We start from the raw sequence: 7172 nt of genomic DNA on the forward strand, positions 1-7172 counted from the left end.
ATAAATACATCATTGGTGGGGGTAAACATCTCCAAAACTGTAATGCTTTTTATTGCTAAATATTCCAAGTGATTTCGTGTTCATAATCACATCATATAAACAGTTGGCGACAAAGACGACAAAACACGATGATGAAAATGATGATGAGAATGGAAAAGGGAACTGTGCCTCCAAACGAACGACAGCAATCTTTCCAAGTTTGAATGCCAGTCTACTTCTCCACAATAAGCATTCGCTCCGCTGGCGCATACGACTGCGTGACTAATGAGCATGCTGAACACCCTTTTATTTGAATGTCACTAAAGAAGAGTCCACAAATCGGTTTTGCCGTTTATGTAAAAACAAAGTTCATGAGTTTCGGGCTGGTGTTAGTCCGTTATCTTAACGTAAGGCCTCAATGGGAAGCCACGCCCGGGTCCGCGATCGCCTTGCACCAGTAATGTTGTTGTGAAGCGATAGCGCTTTGTAATTACAATAAGTTATAATTTATTTCTTCATTCATTCGTCTTGAAGATGTCATCCGCGTTAGCACCCAAAGTCCGCGGCAGCAGTTTATCACATAAGGTCAAATTAGCTAGGTTGGGATGTACCAAAACGACTTCATATGTACACTTTGCAGACATATCTTTTGTTGCAGTAGGAAATCTATATTATGTATTACTTAAATAAATTTATATGGTGAAAAATCCGCCGCATTTATTACGCGCCACGTAGATATACAATTGCGGAAAATAGTTAAGAATAACAAAGTGTTCTAGTAGCTACTCAAACTGAAAAACAACATCATGGAATTTTATGTCAGAATCAACCTGGGCGTAAGGTCCGGACATAAATTCAGATGCCAGTCGGTGTGGAAACCCAGTGGATTTAGAAAACTGGTTCTGTCCAAGGCTGGGAACTTAATCAAATAACCTACCCATTAATTAAATCACGTTTAAATCACGATTATTTTTAACTCGTTAATCGTGTAATATGTGTATAATAAAAATGTAAAGCTTCAACACTTTCACTGCGTAGACGTCCACAAGTACACTTGTATGAATGTAAATTTAGGTGAAATTTTGACCTAAAGTAAACTGCAGGGGCGAGATTTGCAGCCCCAAACATGTGAAAAAGTTTATAGTTAAACTTTTTTTGTTAAACCTAGTTTCTAATTTGTTAACCTGGGTGGAATGCTTTCTTGCCAACCGCTCTCAATCTGCAACTCTAAGTGCCAGTGATTCTTCCCTGACTGGTCTTATATCGGACGTACCCAAGGTTGGGTTTTAGGCCCACTTTTTTCTCTAATGTTTATTAGTAATTCACCAAGTTCTGTTTCTTTCTCCATGCATTTGTACACCAATGACTGTGTCATTTATGGCGAAGTTTATGATGCCGCCGATGACCGCCTTTTACAATCTGATTTAGATCATATTACTTTGGTGCAAATAATGGCGTATAGAATGAAACCCTAACAAATGCAAACTAATGCGGGTTTCCAGACAAGGTACGCACCCGTCAGCATATACATACGCAGGCCGACACTCATCTTGAATCCGTAAACGCATTGCGTCATCTGGGTGTTGCTATATCATCGGCCTTAACCTGGAAACCTCATATATATATATAATAATCGCCAACGCTAACCTCATGAACTTCAAAACGAGCCCCGATAACTTGAAATTTCTTTATAACACTCGGGTACGGTCTGAATTAGAATACGCGGGCTCCATTTTGAATCCTAACCACGTCGTTCTACATAACGCTCCCGAAATAGTTCAAAATAACACCGTTAGCTTCATTATGTCTACTTGTAATCGAACATCCAGCATATCATTCATGAAGTCTAGTTTGTTGTTACCATGTTTGTCGTTGCGTATAATTTTTTTGCCTGTTTCATTAAGATCAACATCAAACATTACGACACCCTTTATTTGCATTTCCTAACTATTACTCTTCCCGTGTGGACCATCAGAATAAAGTTGGATTAACAAGTTGCCAAACGAACACCTTTTCTTATTCATTCATATCACATACATCAAACAGGTGGAACCCCCTTCCAGCAGATATCGGAACTGCCGTCGATCATTTTCTTTTTTGACAATCTCTGTTTAGATTTCAGCGTGCTGGGCCAACATATGAGTCATTTGTGTTTGTTTATTTTGTCGTAGCATACGTCGCTTTCAGATTTTGCTAATCAGAGTGTTTCCTTTATGTTTGTATTTATCGCCTCATCTTTTTTTTACTGCTCCTTTTTACGTGCTTTGGCGCCTTGAGGGTATTACAATAAATAAAATAAATACGTATACCAGCCACTTCCACGCCACGCGACTGTCCGATTAGCACGGCAAAGATTGTTGTGAACAATCTCCAATTAATAAAGTAGACAACTACCCAGGGATGGGCAAAATGCATGCAAATATGTATCGAAATACAAATACAAAATACTTCGTCAAAAATGTATTTAATTACAAATCTAATTACTTTTCAAAAAAAGCATTTAAGTACAAGATACAAATACAACGAAATGCATTTGGTCTCCTCCAAATACTTTTTCAAATACATTCCTCAAAATTTTCGTCAGCGACTTCAGGACACCCGCAACGGGTTTCTGGGTATCTCATTGTAATTTTGCATCGCACACTCAGGAGTTAGTGCGCGAGGCTCTAGTAACGTAATAGAAATATAATCACAAAAAAATGTAATCAGCTTGGACGTAATAGGCGAAAAAAGTACAGAGCTTCAAGCAGCTTCTTTTGTCGATTACATTTTGGTATAGACCAACAAAGAACAACAAAGAAACGAGACGACCAAGACACGCAGCACTAGCTAGAGAAGTTTTTATTTGTTGCAACTCGCACCAGTCATGAAATTCTAGACAACCCGCGCATTTAGATTGTTCCAGGCAAAAATATGGATGGAAATCAGGCTGGAAAGCATCACAAGTTGTCACAGGCACTTATTTAGCCAGTCTGCATGTGAAAGTCGATTTCGTCACTATTCCTACCCTCGACTAGCACCGTAACCGCAAAGTCACTAAACGCTTGTGCTTGATATTTAGACACTGCATTCGGTGCAGAACGTAGTTTTCTTCCTGCTCTGGACAGAGGCAATAAATTTGAGAAATGTATTTTCGCCCACAAAATTGTATTTAATTACAATTGTATTTGAAATACCCACGTTTTAGTATTTAAATACACACGTCAAGTACATTACCCAATTTGTAATTAAATAGAAATGCAAAATACACAAAGTATTTGAAATACGTATTTTAAATACTTGTAATTGAAATACTGCCCATCCCTGCAACTACCTAACCTCAAGGTAATAAAGTAAAGCGAATGCAAAGACTTGCAGCCGGGTTTATTTTTTTTTCTATATTCAATAGACACGAGTCTATTTCGGCATTCAAGAGAAGACCGGATGTCTTTCTTATCGTTAAAGTGTAAAATAGCGCGATGAAACACATTTCTCTGCTGTATTTTAATCACGTTCGTGTTGAGATGCACAGTTGTTTAAGACCCCTTGAAGGTGGTGTAGGCGAATTATAATTTCACCCATATCTCGCCAATTTTTGTATTTAGTAATTTTTTTTATGGGGAAGACCATTGAAGACGAAGTGATAACTTCTGAGTGTTGTAATTAAAGTATCTTCTCCTGAAGCATTGGAGAAAAAATTGTTGCATTGGTCTTCCGGCGACAAGTTCTGCTTCTTTTTTTCTTGTATAGTAGCAGTGTAATTGGATTTATTCGGTGTATACCTTCCTGTGTTGTGTACCTTTTTAAATGTTATTGTATCCCATCCTCCAATACGTTAGCAGTATATTAAGTTTATAAAATAAATACATAACCTATCAATGAAGTTATCTAGTGCCTGAGAATATCAACGAAGCTTATTACAGTGGGCTAAAGTAATAATTTGTAAGTTTTGGTCTCTCCTGGCCGTTCTCAACTGCACTTTAAGATTGATTTTAAGTGAGAAATCCTACGTTGCACAGTTTATCAGGTATTCATCAAACGCCAAAAAATGGGCGAAGCCGATTGATCGATTAATTAGACAATTAAAAGGGGGGCCATTTATCTGGTGGAAATATTTTAGTTGATGCCAAGCTCTAGTTCTTTACAAGATTTTGAAAATGTTTTCCACCTCTTGGTGTGAGAATTATGCTTAAAAACAGTCAGTAAATAAAGCAATTCGCTAGTGTTCCGGAACCACCTGGTGGATGCTGCCACTGCGCTGTTTGGTCAGAAGCGATCATACGTCAGACCAACGCACTCTGTCACAACCAAAGCCAAGTAACTGAACCGGCGTTGAGGCTTTTGAATGCGTTGACCGTGATGTCGGTGCGCCGTCGTCATTTTGGAGACTATACCGACCATGACAACGTTCCGCCCTCATTCTACCTTGTCTTCTTACTATCTGGAGTGGCTTGAACCGATGTGTTCCAACGAATTAGTCACACAGAGAAGGTCACAATATATTTTTTTCGACCTAAGCACATTGTGTTTCTATTGCTTCCAAGAACACGACTTGAAGGCCATTCCACGCGGGTGCTTCGAAAGTCGAGTTTTTCGTCACTTTCATGACAGTCTCTCTCGCAAAATACTTTAGAATTAGTAAGAGTGTTGCATCATGGAGTGTTCCCCGTCTGACTTCATCGTAATCTTAAAAAAAGATAAGAGCGCGCAAGACCGGCTCGGACCACACTCCACACACACCTAACACGCAATGCAGTGTTCAAGCGGACGATATGTTTGTTACGCCAATCACAGTTGTACTTTGTCATGATGGCCGTGTACCTATGTAAATAGTCTACATATTCCGCAACTGAACATGGACAAAAGGAATTACGAAAGTACTAGGTAATACTCTAGAAATAATTGCTTTGGTGTAGTTCATTGCTTTACGAACATACGAGTCACAAAAGGGGTCGCTAAGTACTTTATCGTTGTAGCAAATGTATTTCACTTGCTGTAATTTCATTACAGTAAGGTCGCTATGCATCTTTATGCCAACATTTCTCCGCCATAATATGTCAAGCCGAATAGTTGCGATCAGCCGAAAGTCTTTTCATTCTATTCTCGTTGATTTGAATGAGGGGAAGTTCTGATGTAGAATTTCTGCGGGGCGTGCTTTACACACCCTAATCCAATACATATATTTCTTGTCACTTATATCGAGAAAGTACAATGCACTTAGAATATTATGATTTGACATATATGGTACATCTTGTAGCAAGCCATATTTTGAACTAAGAAAAAAAAATTGACGTTGAACAAAGAATTGCGAATTCTTATTTTGAAGTTAAAACACTAAGATCCGTATTAAAATCAAGTTATATATAAAATTAAATACTTCGTTTTTATCTGCGCTCCTTTGAATATAGATAAAATGAAAAGAGCCAGCAACAAAAGTAAAAAAAAGGTGCTGACCTGACGGGATTCTGGGCCCTGTGGACTTAAGAAACAGCCACAGATATCTAAGAAAAGAATTCAACAGAAATATTATGCACATACGTTAAGCTACTATTGTTTGAAGATTTACATTGAAATAAAACCATGCACAGCAAAAAAAAAACATTAAGTGGAGTGTTTGAAGGTTTGTAATAAAGCGTGATCGTTATTTATACAATATTTAATGGATATCGAAGGCATAATATAAGATTGTAGACTTCTCTTTCCTCTGAGCAAACATTGTAGTAGGTGGTTATGTTTTAAACCATGGAAAGTTATAATGCAGAAGCTGCTACTCACCCGAACGCTAGCGCCCCTTCGTCCATGCATATCGCATTACTGAGCATGTCACCACTGCCGGTTTCATTACCATGGAGAGAAAAGCCAAACGACGCACTCAACGAAATGGTTAATTGGGCAAGTTGTTCCATGTTCACTCAGATGAAAGCTCTTCAGAAAAACAGGCACAATGAAGACAAGACAGCACCGAGCGCTACTCGCAACTGAAAATTTTATTGACAATTGGCATACATTACTTAGTGACAAAATCGCCTTTCCGCATAAAAAAGCGAATTTTTTTATCGGTAACGTGCACGACGTAAAATACCCAGCATTCATCTCCTGCCAGTCTTATATTGTACGCTCCGCGGGTTAGTACTTACTCGCGAACGCACTAAACCACGACGAGCCGTCTTCGGGCCATTCAGAAGTTTGGCCAGACGAATATGATCCCCGTCAACACCGCAAAACCCTACAAAGGCACGAACAACCCTTCTACGTGACCGCAGACACTGAATGACGTAGGTTCACGACCCCCCGGCCTTTCTCTACAGACATAATGCCTCCAGTCTTTGCAGGCTCCAAACCTCCTCCCCTCTCGCACAACACTTTACGCATCACATGAAAGGTCTCCCTGGATCTCCTCCACGAGCCCCCTGCCAGGAATACCCCTCTAACGAGTACATGCTCTGGTGTTGTCGCCATACCCTATCCTCACTTAATTCCCTCCTCTTAACTACCCCACCCCAATCCCGACCCCCTGACTGGGTGGGCTAGTTCGCCCCCCAATATTACCTCGTCGCCACACTACTGACCCTGCAGGCACAGCGTGTCCGTGGTGTACTGGGGGACCAGTGGTAACTCGTCGAGCACAGGACCATGGTCCTTCAATAAAAGTTTATTCTCTCTCTCTCTTTCTCTGTTTTGTTTTTTAAGTTTCCCAAGAATTCTGGTTCTTGGCAGATTTGGCACACACGGGCGTCTGTTACAGTGAACTTCAACAAACCCGAAGGTACATTTTTTTTATAGCTAACGGGTATCAATAATGTGATCGAATACACGGTCGTTAACGCGATCGATAACGCTATCGAAAACGCAAGTTTTGATCGATAGCGGATGCTAAACATCTCGAAAAGAAGTAACATGTCGTAGTGCACAGTTTTGTTTTGAACAAGGAAACAAAATTGGTAAGGGGAGTGTACGTCGTATATCGCCCAATATAGTTACCTCATGTTGATAATCTCTTATGTGAAAGGTGAAGTTGAAGGGGAGGCTGACGGCATTTAAAATAATATGCTCTCCGCTCCCTGAAAGAATTATTTTATATATTCCACAGAAATATAATCGATCGCTTCTTACATACTTCTTTTGCATACAACATAGGAATTTGTAGATAATGATCACGGCCAGTTTTTTTTTTTTTTTTCGTTAACCCTGATATTTTTCTCAAACCGGTACTT

Source organism: Ixodes scapularis, unplaced genomic scaffold (genome assembly GCF_016920785.2).
Source record: "Ixodes scapularis isolate PalLabHiFi unplaced genomic scaffold, ASM1692078v2 PGA_scaffold4__175_contigs__length_147842914, whole genome shotgun sequence".
Lineage (NCBI taxonomy): Eukaryota > Metazoa > Arthropoda > Arachnida > Ixodida > Ixodidae > Ixodes > Ixodes scapularis.